The 20524-nt window shown below is 37.4% G+C and overlaps 2 pseudogenes; one reads left to right on the top strand and one right to left on the bottom strand.

Moving 5' to 3' along the window:
* Positions 1-12967: 12967 nt before the first annotated feature.
* Positions 12968-13930, bottom strand: LOC141502107 (GDP-L-fucose synthase pseudogene; annotated as a pseudogene).
* Positions 13931-16949: 3019 nt separating this feature from the next.
* On the top strand, positions 16950-18602 carry LOC141498939 (5'-nucleotidase domain-containing protein 3 pseudogene; annotated as a pseudogene).
* Positions 18603-20524: the final 1922 nt, after the last annotated feature.

Below are 20524 nucleotides of genomic sequence, written 5' to 3' on the forward strand. Positions count from 1 at the left end.
TGGGTTTCCCTCATAACAAACATCAATCAATTCACCAATGCTCAGTGTGAAACATCTTTGAGCAACATCCGTCATATGGAGAGCATGGGTATGCCCAGAGAGCAGGCAGAGAGAAAATACCCAGCACACTTCAATCAAGATGAGGCAGGGGACTACCTGTGATCCTGACAAGTAGGAGCAGAGGCTTTGATGTTAGGCTTTGACTTGCAAAGTGACCAGGACCCCATTCAGTCAGTGGAGGTGGTCCTGGACAGCCTGACATTGATGTCAAACTCTGGTTGTTGCTAGCATAGAGTCCCTGGCATTCCTCCAAGGGAGAGTTTGGCATTCATGTGCAAACATCTCAGACATAGTTCCATATATATATACATATATATATATATATATATATATATATATATATATATATATATATATCTCCCAACAAGGGAATGGGCAGCACCTCCCTGTGCTAATGTGCAGAGAAAGCCTCTGGACTTAGTTTAGTCACAAGGCTACCTGACACACAGCTCAGAGACTAGTCAAGATATCCCTATTTTTCCAAAGGACCCAGGGATTGGACAGTGGACATACTGAGTTCAGAAGATCCAGAAAGAGAGCCCCTGGTGTTCCTTAGCAAACTGACCACAGAACAATACCCTGGACTTGCTAATATCAACATCCCAGGCCACTAAGCAAGACTTTAGGGTTCTCAACACAAAAAGTTTATGAGCAAGTCTCTCCCCCAAAATTAAAATCCTGGGAGAGTTTAATAAAACATACCCAAAGAATACCAAAGTTCAAAAAAAGAAAAAAAAAAAACAAAATAGTGTTCAATGAAAGTTATCTAAAAGACTGGACAAAACATAAGCTCAGCAAAGAAGGGCTGAAGGTTAACAACATATGAAGCTATGGAGGAGAAAATGAATTGTTCTCCATCACAGAAAGACTTCATAGAAGAGCTCAGAAAAGATTTTTAAAATCAAATGGTAAAACAGAGAAGAAATGGAAGAGAAAACTAACATCAATGAACAAAAAATGACAGAAAAAAGAAATCCTTTAAAATGTACTTGGGAAATAGGGAAAAATAAAATAGTTTTTGATTTTAACTATATTTTTGTTTTTTATGTTTCTATTAATGAAACTTTATTATTCCAAATACATGTTATGAAAGTTTTTCAACATTCATACATTGCCTGTGTATGTTTTTATGTTACATAATTTGCATCCACCCTCCCTTCACACCCTCTTCCCTCAGCAGTAAACATGTGAATATTATACATACACATTTGTTTTAAACAGAAAACAGCTCTTTTAAGTAAAGAATTCAGCAAATCAAAAAGGATATATAAAAGTTGACTGAAAAAATGCCTCTCTGAGAAATAGGATTGGTCTAATGGAAGCTAATGATTTCACAAGAAACCAAGAATCTGTTAAACAAAATCTTTTTTTCTTTTAGGTTTTTGCAAGGCAATGGGATTAAGTGGCTTTTCAAAGCCATATAAGCTAGTTAATTATTAAGTGTCTGAGGTCAGATTTGAACTCAGGTACTCCTGACTCCAGGGCCAGTACTCTATCCTCTGCACCACCTAGCCACCCCTAAACAAAATCTTTTAAAAAGTGAAAAAAAGAAGAAAATGTAAAATAACTAATTAATAAAAACAACTGACAAGGAAGAGAAATGCTGGAAACATAATCTAAACATAATTGTATTATCTGAATGCCATGAAAAAATAAAAAAGAAAGAAAAGAAAGAGTGATTACCAGATTACCAATCTACAGGGAATCATAATGGGGAACTGCCCTGATATCCTGGAACAAGAGGGTAAAATAGTCACTGAAAAAATTCACTAATCACTTCCTGAAAGGCATTCTAAATTGAAAATGGCAAAAAAAATATTGAAAAGAACCTGCAGAATTATCAGATCAAAGAAAAAATCCTGCAAACAGCAAGAAAGATGTAATTCAAATGCTGATGTGTGATAGTCAGCTTTACACAGTACCTAGCTATATTAATGATAAATATTATTTGAAATGCCTAAAATATGATATTTGAGAACAATGGATCTTGGAATACAATCAAGAATCAAATACTCAGCAAATGTGAACATACACTTTCAGGGAATGAGATAGAAATTTGGTAAAATAGGTGGTTTCTAAACTTTCCTGATGAAAAGGGCAGAAATGAACAGAAAATTTCATCCTCAGAAAGGAGATTAAAGAGATACATGAAAAGGTTAATAGGGAAAAACAAAAAAGACCACTATTCAAGTAAATTAAATTGATTGCATTTCTGTCTGAGAGGAAGATTGTTTTAATTCTTGATAAAGGTTACTCTATTAGGATGAAATATACTTAGGCTAATGGTAAGATCATAAATAGAATCTGACAGAATGAATTTTTTTAAATGTGACATTAAAGGGGGGAGTCAGAGTGTAATGAGATGGAAGTAAATAGGAGAAAGAATGGCATAAATTTCATCACATGAAGAGGCATAAAGGATCTATTGCAACCAAGCAAAAATGTGAGGGAACAAGAACTGACTGAATCTTAATCTCACCATGTTTGATGTAAATTGGGTTTTAAGATTTATCTTACCCTTAAAGTATTAGGAATAGAAAGGGGGAAGAGGGAAGGAGGTACTGATGGATCAGAGGAAGAGAAAGAAGAGGAATAGAGACTTTGGGGGTGGGTGGAGACAAGATGGCACCAGGAGAGAACCATCTCTTAGTTGCTCTGGAGCAAAACTTATAAGCTAAGGACTCTAACTACATTTTTGAGAGACAGAACCCACAGAGGGATCCAGTGAGGCAATTCTCCAAACCCAAGGTAACCTGGAAAAAAGTGGAAAGGCTTTTCTTCACAGGGTGGCCCACCAGAGCTAAGGAACTTCACCTTCCTGGACACAGCCCCAGGGCACTGGGAGCGTGGCTCACAGCAGCGGGGGCAGTTTCTTGACCTACACACTGGGAGCACCTGGCACCACTTGGGGGAACAGTGGGGGGCCTCTGCCAGAGCACAAGAAGCCCAACCCTCAGGGCACACAGCAAGCAACATGGCCAGGGAAGCCCAGATCCAGGAACACGAAGCAGGCAAGGCCAATAAGCAGGAGTCCCCAGGGCATGAATCCTGAACCTAGGGAGGGGAGTGAAGAGAGACTGCCAAGCTCTGTCCTCTGTCCCTGGGAAAGGACTCTGGGGTTCTGATCACATTCAGATCCTGATCAAAGTCTAGGCCAACCCTTAGAACAGCAGGGCCCCCCCTCACCTCAGCCCCATGGCAGAGGGGTATGCTTGTGGTCATTCACAGACCAGGAGGGAAGACAGAGCCTCACACATGGAGATCCTTGTTGGGGTATCCCACTAATACTCAGAAATACAAGAAGCACTCCAAAACCAGGCACAGGATGGGGAAATGAGTAAGCAGAGAAAAAAGAGGAACACCACTGAGAAATACTTTGCCTACAATTGCAAGAAGGATCAAAACACTCAATCTGAAGATGAGGAGGTACAAGTTCATGCATCTACAGACACCAAGAAAAACAGAAATTGGTTTCATGCCATGACAGAGCTCAAAAAAGACTTTGAAATTCAAGTGAGGGAAATAGAAGGAAAATTGGGAAAAGAAATGAGAGAGAGATGCAGGAAAAACATGAAAAAGTAGTCAGCAGCTTAGTCAAGGAGATCCAAAAATTGCTGAAGACAATAACATGTTAAAAACCAGCATGGGTCAAATGGATAAAAACAGTTCAAAAAGTTATTGAGGAGAAGAATGCTTTAAAAAGTAGAGTTGGCCAGATGAAAAAGGAGATAAGAAAGCTCTATGAGGAAAACAAATCCTTCAGACAAAGAATAGAACTTAGGGAGATTGCTGATTTTATGAGAAATCAGGACTCAATAATTCAAAACCAAAAGAATGAAAAATTAGAAGAAAATGAGAAATATCTCATTTAGAAAACAACAGATATGGAAAACAGATTTAGGAAAGATAATTTAAAAATTAATGGAATACCTGAAACTCATGACCAGGAAAAGAGCCTTGACATCATTTTGGAAGAATTATTACAAGAAAATTGCCCTGATATCCTAGAAGCAGATGGCAAAATAGAAATGGAGAGAATCCACCCATCTCCCTGAGAAAGAGATCCAAAACAAACAAACCCAAAGAATATTATAGCCAAGTTCCAGTACTCCCAAGTCAAAGAGAAAATATTATAAGCAGCCAGAAAGACAAAATTCAAATATCATGGAGCTGCAGTCAGGATCACACAGGACTTAGCAGCAACTACATTAAAAGCTCATAAGACTTAGAATATAATATTCTGGAAGACAAAAGAGCTTAGAATGCAATCAAGAAACAACTACCTAGAAAAACTGAACATCCTCTACCAGGGGAAAAAGATGGACTTTCAATGAACCAGGGGAATTTCAAATTTTCCTGTTGGAATGGCCAGAGCCAATCAGAAGGTTTGATCCTCAAATACAGGACTCAGGTGAAACATAGAGAGTGGAAGAGAAGAGGAAAATATGAGGGACTTAATGATGATGAACTACACGTATTCCTGCATAGGAAAAGGATACTGATAGTACTCATATGAACCTTCTCATTTAATTGAGTGGGTAGAAGGAGCTTTTATAGATGAAGCACAGGAGAAAGCTGAATTTGAATATAAAATATGGTGTAACAATGGAGTCAAGGGAAAAAAGAGAAATGTAATGGGAGAAAAAAAGGAGAGGAGGAATAGGCTAAGATATTTCATACAATAACATTTTTCGGTATTACAATGAGCTATTGCAATGATATGGAAGTGGGGAAGGTGATGGGGAATGAGGGAAACTTTGCACTAATTAGAGGTGGCTAGGAGAGGAAACAGCATATATAATCAATGGGGTATAGGCATGTGGAGTAAGAAGGAGAGAAGGGGGACAGGGGAAGGGGAAAATTTGAGTAATGGAGGAGAGGATGGACCATGGAGGAGAGTGGTCAAATATAACACATTTTCTTTTTTACTTCTTTCAAAGGGGCTGGGATTGGATGGCCTGTCCAGGACCATAGGACAGGGTGGATGCTGGGTAAGGGGTGGTATGTGGGCTCAGGGCCTCTTGACCCCAGGACCAGGGATCTGTCTGCTGCCCCACTCAACTACCCTACAGCAGAGACAGAGTGAAAGGGGAGAGAAAATATAGTTCATGGTAGTAGAGTAATATGAATGGAGGGAGTTGTGATCAGCAATGGCAATGGTGGAAAAATATGGAATTACCTTTTCTGATGGACTTATCCTAAAGAATGTGATCCACCTGCTATAAAGCTGGTGGTGTTGAAACACAAGCACATTTTTTATTATTATTATTTTCTGGGGGTTGTTGCAAGACAAATGGGACTGGGTGGCCTTCCTGGAGCCACACAGCTGGGTGATTGTTGGGTGTCTGAGGTCGGATTTGGACCTGGGTGCTCCTGCCCCAAGGGCCAGTGATCTATCTGCTACCCAGCTGCCCCTGCTATTATTATTCTATGTTATTTTATTTTGGGTGTCTGGGGCCGGATCTGGGCATGGGTGCTTCTGTCTGGAGGGTTGTTGTTCCGTTCACTGCATCACCTGGCCATACCTACAATTTATTGTTGTTGTTGTTGTTGTTGTTGTTGTTTTTATTATTATTATTTATTATCATTATCATTATTATTATTTTATTTTCATTTTTTCTCTACCCTTTACTTTATCACTTATGTGGGTCTATTTTCTCTTGGCGGGAGGAATTATTATGTTTATCTTAAGCAAGAATATTTTAGTAATGTATACAAAATTATATACAAAAAATAAGAACAAATAGATAGATAGATAGATAGATAGATAGATAGATAGATAGATAAATAGATGATAGATAGATAAAAAGAAGCAGAATAGAGAAGGAGAGAAGATAAAGAATGGGGCAATATGAAGTTATAATTCAGAAGAAAAACACTGGTTAGAAGAGATAGGCTGAAGGGAAGGAAAACTACACATGGATGGGAGATAGCAAAAAGAGTAATAAATAGCTAGTAATTATATCAGTGAATGTCAATGGGATGAAAGTGATAGTAGAATGGAGGAAAAACCAGAATCATACAATATTCTGATTTCAAGAAAAGCATTTGAAGGAGAGAGATACAAACAGAGTAAATATAATGGGTTGGAGCAAAATATATATCATGCTTCAATTAAAGAGAAAAAATCAGGTTTAACAATTTTTTTATCTCAAGCAAAACAATTCCAAAAATAAATTTTATTAAAAAAATGTGATGATGTAAACTACATCCTCTTAATGACAATAAAGTGATTTTAATGCTAAACACATGTGCAACAAGTCGCATTACATCCATATTCTTAGGGGAGAAACTACATGATTTACTGGAAGAAATAGACAGCAAAATTATACTGGTGGGAACCTCAACCTCATGCTGTCAGAATTACATAAATCTGACCATAAAATAAATAATTAAGATGCTAAGGATGTGAATAGAATATTGAAAAATTCTGATATGATAGACATTGAATGAGGATATAAAGAAACATACCATTTCATTTTTCCTGTGATACATGACAACTACAAAAATTAACCATGAATTACCATAAAATCTGATAAATGCAGAAGAGCAAGAATATTGAATATATTCTTTTCAGTTCATTATACAATAAAAATCACATTCAATAAAAGGCCATTGGGAGACATAAAATTAATTGGAAACTAAATAACCTAATTTTAAACTAAATAATCAAATTTTAAAAAATGAATGGTTCTAGCAACAACTCATAGAATTAATTAATAACTTCATTCACACCAATGAAAATTATGAGAAACATATGAAAACATCTAAGATGCAACCAAAGCAGTTATTAGAGGAAATATCATATCTGTAAATGCATGCATGAGTAAAATAGAGAAAGAGGAGCTCAATGAATAAGGCATGCAACTAAGAAAGCTGGGGGTGAAATGAATATTGCCAATAAAATACCAAATTCAAAATTATGAAAATCAAAGGAAAAATTTTAAAAATCAAAAGTAAGATGACATAGAGCTAATAAATAAAACAAAGAGTACTTTAAAAAAATCCTTAAATAGGGCAGTTAGGTAGCACAGTGGATAGAGCACCGGCCCTGGAGTCAGGAGTACCTGGGTTCAAATCTGGACTCGGACACTTAATAATTACCTAGCTATGTGGCCATGGGCAAGTCACTTAACCCCATTGCCTTGCAAAAACAAACAAAAAAGTCCCATAAATAGATAAGTTTTTGGTTAATTGGACTAAAAGAAGCAACAAATAAAGAAAAAGAAAGAAAAAAGAAACAGGTTAAATTTATCAGCATTGAAGAGGAAATTAAGGCAATAATTTGTAAGTATTATGGCCAACTAAATGCCAAAATATTTGACAATCTAGATGAAATAAAGCAATATTAATAAAAGTATGAACTACCAAGGTTGAAAGAAGAGGAAAATAAATACTTAAATAATATCATCTCAGAAAAATAAATTGAACATGCCATCAACTCCCTAAGAAAATATCTCCAGGACCAAATGGATTCACAAATAACTTCTAATGAATGTTCAAGGAGAAAGCAATAAGTTCCAATTCAATATAGACTATTTGAAAAAATTGATGAAAAAGGAGCTCTGCCAAATTCCTTCAATGACACCAATATGGTGAAAATGTCTAAAACCAGGAAAAGTGAAAACAAAGAGAAGACAGGATAGACCACTTTCTCAAATTAATATGGATGGAAAAGTTTTGAGTAAAATTTAAGCAAAACAATCACAATAAGTAATGTGATCAAGCAGGGTTTTTATCACAAATGCAGGACTATGTCAATATTAGGAAAATTATCAGCATAATTGACCAAAGCAATAAAAACCTAATAGAAATTTCAATAGATCTTAAACTTTTTGACAAAATTCAGCATCCATTCTTTTTTTTTTTAGATTTTTGCAAGGCAATGGGGTTAAGTGGCTTGCCCAAGGCCACACAGCTAGGTAATTATTAAATGTCCGAGGCCGTATTTGAACTCAGGTACTCCTGACTCCAGGGCCGGTGCTCTATCCACTGCATCACCTAGGCACCCCAGCATCCATTCTTACTAATAACACTAGAGAATATATGAATAAATGTAATGTTCATTAAAATGATAGACAGAATCTAAATAAAATCATCAATGAATATCCTATATGATGGGGATAAGGTAGAAATCTTTTCCATAAGAACAGGAATAAAAAAAGTTATTCACTATCAGCACTTTTGTTCAACATACTATTAGAAATGCTATCTTTAGCAATAAGAGGAAAATAATTGGAGTAAGAATAGACAATGAAGAAACTATATTCTCAATATTTGCCAATGATATAAATGTATACTTTGAGAATCTAAGAAAACCATCTAAAAATCTTCTAAAGCTATTACCAACTTTAGCAAAGTTAGAGTATATAAAATAAATTTACAATTATCATCAGCAATTCTATACATTACTAACAAGAACAGTGACAAAAGATAAAAAGATAAATTATGTGTAAAGTAATTTGAGATAACATAAAACACTTGTGAGTTTACCTGCCAAAACTGATTCAGAAACCCTTTGAAAACAACTATAAAACACTTTTCACGGAAATAAAATCAAATTTAAATTAATAGGCAAATGTCAATTTCTCATCTGTAAGTTGAGGTGTTAATATAAAAATGACAGTTCTACCCAAATTAAATTATTTATTAAGTGCCATGCCAATAAAGGTTGCAAAAAATTACTGTTGAGATCTAGCAATAGGATTAACTACATTCATAAGGAGAAGCAAAATGGCAAAATAATCAAGGGAATTACTGATAAAATAAACCTCAAAGCTTCCAGTTTCTGAAATAGAAACTCACTAATTAAAACTTCTGGTTAAATTGGAAATTAGGATTGCAGAAACTAGGCCTAGAGTAACATATAGAAACTTTTACCATAATAAGACTAAAATGAGTACAGGATTTGGATATAAAATATAATAGTATAAGCCAAGAGGAAAGAGAATAGTTTATCTGTTTATCTGTTAACTCTATGGAAGAGTTTATGATAAAAAAAATGAGGCAGATAACTATTTTTTAGTATTTGGAAGGCAATGTAGTTAAATGGCTTGCCCAAGGCCACACAGCTAGGTAAGTATTAAATGTCTGAGGCTGGATTTGAACTCAGTTGTTCTTCAGTTACTCCTGACTGCAAGGCCAGTGCTCTATCCACTGTGCCACTTAGCTGCTCCCAGACAGCATTTTAAAACAAACTGGATACTTTTGATTATGTTAAATTAAAAAGTTTTTGCACAAGTGAAACCATTGCAACGAAAATTAAAGGGATTGCAGTAAGCTTGGAAGCAGTTTTTTTTTTTTTTTTTCAAATAGTGTTTCTGACAAAGGACACTTTTCTAAAATATACAGAGAGGTGGAGCCAAGATGGCAGCATAAAGTTAATATGCTCCCAGAGATTTTCCCTACCAAAGAAATTGAAGTCTTAAGCACAGACATTGAAGCTACAGATCCCACCAAGAAAAATAAAAGATTCAAAGAAGTTTTCAGTGATCGATATTGTGGAGGATCTTCAGTGAAGGTCTGTCTCTTTGGGGGGAAAGAAAAAGTAAAGCCCAGGAGACAGGAGAGCAGGAAAGCCAGAAGGAGGAAACTCAGGTCTCAAGAGTTCGATAACAGCAGAGGTCCCAGTAGTTAAATAGAAAGCTAACCTGGAGTGTCCCAACCCCAAACAATGTCTAAACCTGAGAATACCTGTGTAAAAGACAGGACCGGGTCTGGAACAAATCACTGCTAAGTCATAACCTGGACAGAAAGAAAGAAACAAACCTCTGCAAAGGCAAGACCTGGACTGCATAGGCAACACTTTGACCAACAACAAGCCAGAGATAAGATACCAGACCCAGCAACACAAACTTATATCTATACTCCCTATATGCTAGGAGCATAGTTAAAACAACAAAGATGAGCAGAAAAATGAAAGACAAATAAAATAAATAAATAAAAGATACTACAGAAATCTACTTTATAGACAAAGATTACATCAATGCCATGTCTGATGAAAAAATCAGGGAAAAACTACTCATAAGGGAAGTATCAAAATAGTCTATAAATTGAATTCAAATAGAAAAGCTCATCAAATAACTTAAAAAAGAATTTAAAATCAAAGAAGAGAGGAAGAAGAAAAATAGAAAAAAGAAATGAGTCATTCAGGAAAAATTATAGAAAATTGATCAGGAAATTTACCATCTTCAAAAAGGAAACACAAAAGTCATTTGAAGAAAATTCAACCCTAAAACTTAGAATTGGACAAATAGAAAACAATGAATCTACAAGATCATAGGATTCAATCAAACAAAATAAAAAGGTTGAAAAAATGAAGAATATGCAAAGTATCTTTTAGAGAATATAAATTACCTGGAAAACAGATCCAGTAGATACAATCTATGAATCACTGAACTACCAGAAAATCTAGATGAAAAAATAAATAGAACATTGAAAACATACAGGAAATTATAAGGGAAAACTGCCCATATCTGCTAGAAAAAGAAAACAATATAAACATTGAAACAAATCCACAGAAGCCCTCCTGAAAAAAACCCTCAAAATACAAATTTCAAGGGCTGTTATAGTCAAATCCAAGAACTCTCAAATAAAGGAGATAATATTGCAAGCAACAAAAAGAAAACAATTCAAATACAAAGGACACACATTCAGATTTACGCAGGACATACCAGCCTTACCACTGAAGGATAGGAAGACCAGGTATATCATAAATCAGAGAGTAAAGGACCTGGGATCATAATCTAGAATGTACTACCAGAAAAATTTAACATACATTGTCATGGGAAAAGATGGATGTTCAATGAAATAGAGCATTTCCAGAATTTCCTGACACAAAAACCAGAACTTAGCATAGATTTAGATTGCCAAATACAGGATTCAAGAGTTGCATAAAAAAGTAACTTAAAAGGGGAGCAATAAAACAAAACAAAAACAAAACAAATGTTAGTCAAGGCCATAAAACTGTATAGAACACTAAAAAGGATGATATAACATTTTTAATTCTTTAGAACTTTACTTCTCTTATGATAATTAAAGTGTGGGATATAATTGAAGATATTGGACTTAAAAGATATCAGTGTAGTTGGGTCTTATCTATCCATTGATGAGGTCCAAAAGTGACATCATTTTGTTTGAGACAAAAAAAACCCGGCAAAAAAGCAGGGATATTGACTTTGAATTTCAGTGTCTCATTCTTTGAAGCAATTAATTCTGGTGTGCTGACAGAACTTGCCACTTACTCTGATGTGGGTTTGTAGCTGGGCAGTCCTGAGTCAGTGTCTCCCAGAACCTAGAATTATTTGAGACCTTCAGAGCCTTCAAGTTCTTAGATCCCTTTATGGTTCTTGCAGTTAATTAGATCAGAGTTTGAATTAATTGATGTTTCATTTAATTTTAATTTTAAAAAATTTTTTTTTAGATTTTTTGCAAGGCATTGGGGTAAAATGGCTTGCCCAAGGTCACACAGCTAGGTAATTATTAAGTGTCTGAGGCCAGATTTGAACTCAGGTACTCCTGACTCCAGGGCTAGTGCTCTATCCACTGAGCCAGCTAGATGCCCAGTGTTTCATTTAACATTGGGTGGGATGTGCAGTGGAAATGTGAGAAAAATTAGACTGTGTTTCACTTAACAAGGTGTTGAGTACCCTGGGTGGTGAGGAATGGGTTAAGAGTAACAGAAAATAGACCTGGGGTGAGGGGCAGGAATTGTTCAAGAAATGATTTGGCTTTGGATGATACCTTGGCTCGTGAGCAGGATTATGTGTTCTTGAAGGTAGGGATTGTAGGAACAAAATAGGACTAAAATAAGAAAGAAGCATTATACTAAGAGAAGGCTAGGCATTAGAATAAAAATAATACGAGGTGAAGAGACTCAAAAATCTATTATTTATATGGGAAAAATGGAAGGTGTGAACACTGAATAAATCTTACTATTAATAGATTTGATCCAAAAAGGGAATAACAAACAATTCCAATGGGTTTAAAAATATATTTCCACCACTACAAGGCAGTAGTGGGGCAAAGGGTAAGAAAGAGTACATGGGGAATAATAAAAGAGAAGGTGGAAGTAAAACAAAAAGTAAAGTAAAAATTAATTTTTTTAAATAAATTCAAGAGCAATGTGTGCAAAACATTTTAAGGAGGCAAAAGAGGGAAGGAAAGAAAAAAATATAAATGGGGAAAGATAGTTGAAAGTGAAATATAAAGTGAGTTACCTTAATTATAAATGGAAATCAGATGAACTCTCCCATAAAATGCAAGCAGATAGTAGAATGGATTGAAAACAATAATCCTACAAAATTTTCTTTTCAGTAAACACATTAGAAGCAGAGATAGATACTTTAAGGATAAAAAGAATGGAACAGAATAGATTATGTTTATGTGGAAGTAAAAAAAATGAAGAGGAGCAATTCTGACATTAGACAAATCAAAAGCAAAAATACATCTCATTAATAGGGATAAGGAAAGTAACTACATATTCTTTGTTTTTTTCTCCTGTGAAAATGCATTTTATTTGAATTTCCAGAAAATGATCAGAAAGGATACGGAACCCAGGTAGTCAGTGACTAAGGGGTGGCCAAGTTTCCCAGGTTCTAGCCATGGGGAATTTTTCCTGTGGGTAGCAATAGTGGACTTTCAGGAACTAGCCTTGCAGGAAAAAGGAACCCTGTGTCCACCTTGAGGTTGAACTGTAGTGATCAAGTCAGAGACAGAGGCGAATGCCCAGATGCTCAATTGAGACTTAGGACTCACTAGGTCTTCCTTAAACCAGCCTTAATGAAGACTGAGGGCCTGGGCCTGGAGAAGGAGGAAGGACATCTATCTTAGTCAAGCTTCTTCTTCCCACTCCCCACTGTCTTTTTGGGGGCCTGGCTGTTTTCAGCTTCTTCTCTGTGCTCCACAATTACTTCCTGGCTTGTTCATATTTCTTTCCAAACCAGGTACATGTCTCCTTTACAGCTTGTTTGAAGGGTGTGAACTGGAAGTCTAGTAGGTTGGTTCTCAACGTCTTGTTGCTGGCTGTCTTCTTGAACTGTCCATCTGACTTGGTTGTGTCAAAAGTCAGCTCCCCTTGGAAGCCCATTGCCTCTGCAATGGTCTCAGCTGCCTTCTTAATGGACACCTCATCCTCTTCACCCACTGACAGGATGATAGAATCCCCGTCATTGTATTCCAGAAAGGACCCAGAGGAAGAGGCAGGCCAGGTCTAAAGAGTAGATGAATTGCCTTCAAGACTTCCTAGTGACCTACACAGTCAGAGCTGAGTGGCTGCGCTTTGCAAGGTAGACTTTGTGGATGAGGCCAGGAAGCACATGGCCATCTTCAATGTTGAAGTTGTCATGGGGTTCAAAGACATTTGTGGGGATATCAGCAGTGAAGGTACAGCTGTACTGCTGGAAGTAAGCTCTGTTTTGAATCTTGTTTATGTGCTTAGCATAGGAGTAGCTGAAGTTGCTGTTGTGCAGGGGTCCATTATGAATCATGGTTTCGTTGATGGGGTAAATGTTTTTTTCAGGGAAGATACCAGTGGAGAGGCAGTAGATCACCTTCCAGGTGTCCACTTCATAGGCTGACTGCAGGACAATGTCATTGATCTGAATGTTCTTCCTCCAGAAGTCCAGGTTATACTTGATGTTCAGGAAGAGTCCACCATTGCGGCCAAATGGTTGACATGTGTAGGCTGGTGCTTCTCAAACAGGGCTCAGGTCTGGGCTGTGTCAATTAGGTCATCATCCTTAGAGGAGACAAATATCCACTGTTCCCCAGGCTGACTGGCACCATCAGCCACTATTCTCTGTATGGTCTTCCCCACCTGGCCAGAGTCCCCAGTAACCAGGATCCAAGTGCCCTCTGATGAGTCTGCCATGCCTGCTGCACCTTGGATCTGAGCTGCACCTGCCACTCCACAATTGCTTCTGGTGGGAGACCACAGGGACCATGCAAGAGGATCTAGTCAAAGAGGTGAAACTACATATTCTTAGAAAGACACCACAGACAATGAATTTATATCAAATGTTAAGCATATTTTCACCAAGACATATAATATCCCAATTCTTAGAGAAGGTGAACCAATTACAGAAGACATAAATCAAAACTATAGTAATGGGAGACCTCAACTTCCCTCTTTCATAATTAGATGGTGCAAGTTGATAAGTGGATAAGGTACAAAATAAAGTTCCAAATGACTATAGTAATCTATTGTTTGACAAACAAAAACATTAGCTTCTGGAAGAAATCAGTCTTTGACAAAAACTGCTAGGCAAACTAGAAAATAATATTGCAAAAACTATGCATACACCTGTTTGTCACACCCTATGCAAAAATAAGGTCAAAATAGATGCAGGATTTAGACATGAAGGGCAATACCACAGACCTTTAAGAGAACAGGAAATACTCTGTCAGATTTATGGAAAGGGGAGAAATTTATGACCAAGTAAGAAACAGAGAACATTATAGATTGCAAAATGAATCATTCTGACTGTATAAAATTAAAAAAAGTTTTATACTAATAAAATTAACACAGCCAAGATTAGAAGGAAAACAAAAAAATGGAAAACAATTTTCACAGTTAATCTTTCTAATAATGGTCTCATTTCTAAAATACATAGAGAATGGAATCAAATTTATAATATTATAAATCATTTCTAATTTAATAAATGATCAAATGATATGAACAGAGAGTTTTCAAATGAAGAAACTAAAACTATTTTTGGACATATGTAAAAAATGTTCCAAATTCATTATTGATGAGAGAAATGCAAATTAAAACAATTATGAGGTATCTCTTCACACCTATCAATGTTGGAGAGGATGTGAGAAAATTGGGATGTTAATGCATTGTTGGTGTTCTTGTGAGCTGATCCAGCCATTCTGGTGATCAATCTGGAATTATGTCCAAAAACCCAATAAAATTGATCATAGCCTTTGACTCAGTAATACCAATACTATACTTATATGAAGAAGAAATTTTTTAAAATGTGGAAAGAGTAACATCTTCAAAAACAGTTATTTTTTGTAAGGGAAAAGAATTGGAAACTGAGAGAATACCCATCAATTGGTAAATGAATAAAGAAATTATAGAATATTAATAATATAGAGTGCTTATGTTCCATAAGAAATCATGAGTGATCAGACTTTAGAGAAGCATGGTAGGAATTACATGAACTGATGCTGAGTGAAAGGAGCAACATCAAGAGAACATTATACACATTAACAATCATATTTTGAGATGATCAACTATGATGGATGCAACTCCCTTCAGCAAGTGAGATATCAAAGATTTTCCATATGTACATGCATATTTTCAAGTTACCAAATTTCCCTCCACTCTCTCTTCCATGCCCCATCCACTAATTGGGAACAGTCAGGTTACCATTTTAAATATATATTTTGTTACACATGTTTTGGCATGAAGAATTAGGTGTAAGAAATAATTTTTATAAAGTGTTCATCAGATTTGGAAGAGTTGTTTTGTTTTTTGTGTGTTTTGTTTTGCTTTGTTTTTCTTCCTTCGATTGGAGATAATATAGTCCTTAACCAGTCAAATACAACTGTCCTAGCTTTCTGGACTGCAGAGAGGAGCTGATTCCTCAAGGGAGGGATCTGTTTCGAACAATGCCACCTATGTCCAAAGGAAAAAACAATCATGGTATGGCTCTATGATAATTTTTATAACTTTTCTTACGTTTTTCCTTTCTATCTTATGGTTTTCTCTCTTTTCCATCTTCCACCTAATGACTAATATGTATGTTAAACACACAAATGTACATATATATATATATGTATATGTGGTAGAAAAATGTTTAACACATAAATATGTAAATGAATGAACATTGAAAACTGCCATAGCATGTAATTGGAAAAGTTAAATGAAATTTTAATTAAAAAAATATAAATTTCATATCTCATGGCAACTCTGTATTCTATTTGCAAGTTTGTAGGCAAGGTTGTTGTCTGAGAATGGAATAGCAACTGAAATGCAGTTGGTGTTTTCTGAACATCTATTCTCAAAGTCCTGCAAAGAAACCAAAGCTATACACAATCATTTGAAAAAATGCTCCAAATCATTATTGATTAAAGAAATTCAAAATAACACAACAATGAAGTACACCTCACACCTATCAGATTGACCAAGAAGAGAAAAAGGGAAAATGTTCAATGTTTGAGAGATTGTGAATGAATCATCCATTCTGGAGAACTGTGTCCAAGAAAATAAAAAAAAAAATTGATCACATTCTTTGACCCATCAATTTTGGTTCTAAGTTTACATTCAATGAAATCATAAAAAATGGGAAAAGTCCCACATGTTCCAAAATATTCATAGCAGCCGTTTTTTTAGTGACAGCATTGGAAATTGAGGGGCTGCTCATCAGTCGGTGAATGGCTAAACAAGTTATGGTACATGAATACTATGAAATGATATAGTTCTATAAGAAACCATAAATGGTCAAATTCTAGAGAAGCATGGAATGACTTACAGGATCTAATGCTGAGTGAAGGGAGCAGAACTAAGAGAAAAATGTGCACATTAACAGCATTGTGAAATGATCAACCCTGATGCAAGCAGTTCCTCTCAGCTGTTCAGAGAGCTAGGACAATTGTATTAGATCAGCTAATGGACAATGTTAACCCCATCCAGAGTAATGAAGAATCTGGTGAACATTTTATAAAAATTATGTCTTATGTATCTCTTTCCCCTAATCCTAATTCTTTATACCGCAAAAGACTAATCTGTAAACACTTTATCAAAAATATGTATGTACAATGCTAACCTGAATGCTTGCTGCTAAAGTGGAGGAGAGTAGGAAGGGACGGTGGAAGGAAATTTTTTAACTAAAAAATATACGTGGGCGGACTCGCGGCCCCAGAGGCGGCGGGCGGGCAGCATGGCAGCAGCGGCCGCGGCCTGGTAGGGTGGCCGGGCTCTGGCGGCGGCGCGGCCCTGGCCGGCCCGCTCCAGCCTCCCGCAGCGCGTGCTGACCGGCCCGTAGCCGGGGCCGCCCCAGACATGAAGCACCGCCTGTGGGAGCACTACCGGGAAGCCGACAGGGCGTGGGCAATCTGGTCCCTTCAATTATGAGCAAACTGTTGAATCCAGATGCAGTTTTCTCCAACAATGAAATGAGCCTGTCAGACATTGAAATCTATGGCTTTGATTAGGACTATGACCTCGTCTTTTATTCTAAGCACCTCCACACTCTCATCTTCAATGCTGCTCGAGATCTTCTCATCAATGAGCATCGGTATCCTGCAGAGATAAAGAACTATTAATATGACCCAAATTTCGCCATCTGTGGTCTCCATTACATTGGGACATATTGATGAAGATTGATGCTTTTCATTAGATACAGCTGGGAACTGTGGACAGAGGGCTCAGTGTTGTTCCTGATGAAGAAGTCATTCAGATGTATGAAGGTCCCCATGTCCCCCTGGAACAAATGAGTGACTTCTATGGACAGAGTTCTCATGGAAACACAATGAAGCAGTTTATGGACATCTTCTCCTTACCAGAGATGACTTGTGTCAATGAATATTTTCTGAAGAACAATCTTGATTATGAGCCTGTGCATCTCTACAAGGATGTAAAGGATGCCATCAGAGATGTCCACATGAAAGGGATCATGTACAGGGCCATCGAAGCAGATATCAAAAAGTATATCTGCTATGCTGAGCAGACCCAAGCAGTGCTGGCCAAGTTGACAGATCATGGCAAAAAGATGTTCCTGATAACCAACAGTCCCAGCAGCTTTGTGGACAAAGGAATGCGGTACATCATTGGGAAGGACTGGCGAGATTTGTTCCATGTGGCTATTGTTCAGGCCCAACTTCTTCAATGTTCAGCAGAGACTATTCCATAAGGTGACCGAAAGAGGTGTACTTCTCTGAGATAAAATCCACAAACTGGAGTAAGGCCAGATTTACAGACAGGGTAATTTATATGATTTTTGAAGCTCACCAGATGGAGGGGTTCCAAAGTGCTGTATTTTGGAGACCACATATACAGCGACCTGGCTGATCAGACCCTGAGATATGGTTGGCCAATGGGAGCCATTATTCTTGAGCTGAGATCAGAGATCATGATCATGAACATATATCAATACATTCAGACCATGACCTGGCTTCAAACCCTGACTGGACTATTGGAACACATGCAGATTCACAGAGATGGTACATCACAGATGATTTTTCAGGAGTGGAAAAAGGAAAGAAAGGAGATGAGAGAAATGAGCAAAAATTTCTTCAACTCCCGGTTTGGAAGCCTGTTTCGAACAGACCAGAACCCCACGTACTTCCTGAGGCATTTGTCTCACTTTGTTGATATCTACATGGCATCTCTGAGCTGCCTCCTCAGCTATGATCTCAGTCACACCTTCAACCCCAGGAGGACTCCCTTGCAGCATGAACTGCCAGCCTGGTTCCCCAGACCCCCAGGGGGCAACTTTAGTATCCCCTTTATACAAGGGGTGGCCCAGGCCAAGCAACCAAATAAACTGTTCAGGGTGAGCAGACAATTGACAGTCATACCAATGAGAGTATAAACTTTGGTTTTTAAGCAAGTCTGAATAGTGTATTTTACTATTTATATGGTTTTATCTGGTGAATAAATTTCCTTGTTGTGATAGAGTAAGAATTTCAAATTCACTGGTCTAACCCTATTCTGCTCTGTATTTCCTGTTCGTGATAATGGGAATTATGGACACTCAGAGGAGGGGAAAATAGATACCTGGAGTTTCTGTTGGCTGAAAGATGAACTTCATATTGAAAGTCTAATTCTATTCAGCCTTTCAGTTTCCAAAGGTCCTGGAGCTTAAGTTTTCTGGGATAGAGAAGAGCCTTTTCTCATTAGTTCTAGAGTCTTGTACTTGGTCTTGTTTCGACAGTCTTGAAATGACAGTGTTTTGGGATCCTTCATTCAGGATCTGCTTACTGGATATCTCTATTGTGCAAGCTGTCCTGGGAAATACGAAGATAACTCCCTTTTCATCCTTGTCTGGTTCCAAATAGGAGGCAGCATATTATAGAGGAGAGAGTAGAAGACTTGAGTTGGAATTCCACTTCAGGTACTTCCTAGTTTGTGACCATGAACAAATCATTTGATGAAACTCCCTGAGTTTGTTTTCTTATCTGTAACATGGGGATTAATAATCCTTGTAGTAAGAGTGGACATGGTAGAGTGGGACAGGAACCAACCTCAAAGCCATTGTCTGTGGCACAAACAGGTTTTGTGACCCTAGATAAGTGACTGAATTGCCCATAGGCAACTCTCATGGACTATATTATAAAGGGCAGAGAAGGCACCAAGCAGAGGACATTTGCTAAATCAGTGAAATCATAAGTCTGCTTCCTCACCTCATCTAAATCCTTGTAGTTCCCACCTCACAGAATTGTGGTTGGGCTCAAATGGGATAATATAGGGTCCCCCAAAGTCCACCATACTAAGCCTTTTAAGACACCCCCCATTCATGGGGCAGCTAGGTGGCGCGCAGTGGTTAAAGCATTGGCCCTGGAGTAAGGAGTACCTGGGTTCAAATCCGGTCTCAGACACTTAATAATTACCTAGCTGTGGCCTTGGGCAAACCACTTAACCCCATTTGCCTTGCAAAAACCTAAAAAAAAAAGACACACCCCCATTCCCTGTCCCTCATATACAGTCAATGCTTTGTATGAATGTCTGCTATTGTTATCATTGTAATTATAATTTAGCCAAGTTAATTGCCTAGATAATTGCCTCAAAACTTTGGTTTTGAGATTGAATTTGGTAATATGGATGTACCATGTATCCTAGGAATTCACAGTATGTCAAAGAAAGTGAAACCTTGCTCCTGGGAGGACTGTCCTTTATCCTCATTCAGCTCCTTACCCGGGCAGAGAATCACTGAATGGGCATTACCTCAGTCAAACTGAGACATGTTAAAACCTTAGCCTAAAAGGCCAAGGTCTGCCCCCTGCATCTGGGATCATCTCTAGGCATCCTGATCTTTATCTGACCACTGGACCTCGATAGCTTTGAAGTAGAGAGTGAGACTGGGGACTTTGCACACCCCCCATTTAAATCCAGTTCACTTGCATGACCTAGCTTCACCAACCTCATGTCATGGTCTTCTTCAAAACAAAGGACAGATAATACCAGGGCCAGACCAGGATTATAATGAGTGACAGGAGAACCCCCCCCCCCCCAAAGGCAGAGAGAACTGTTTTGCATTAAATAATAATCCCAGACTGCCAAGGAGAATTTAGGATTGGAGGTTCCCATTTCAGAAAGGTTATTGATTCAAGTGCAAAATTAGAGTGGAGCATGGGCCTTTTGGACCACAGCCTCAAACAGTCAACTGGCATCAGTCTCACTGCTTGCTTCTAAAGGTGGGATGAATGTAGATTTTTTTTGTAACAAACTTAGGCAATTCTACCACCTTCCCATAGTTTTGCTATAGGTAAATTTTATTAAAATGAGTGGCTAATT

This window comes from Macrotis lagotis, chromosome X (assembly GCF_037893015.1).
Source record: "Macrotis lagotis isolate mMagLag1 chromosome X, bilby.v1.9.chrom.fasta, whole genome shotgun sequence".
Classification (NCBI taxonomy): Eukaryota; Metazoa; Chordata; class Mammalia; order Peramelemorphia; family Peramelidae; genus Macrotis; species Macrotis lagotis.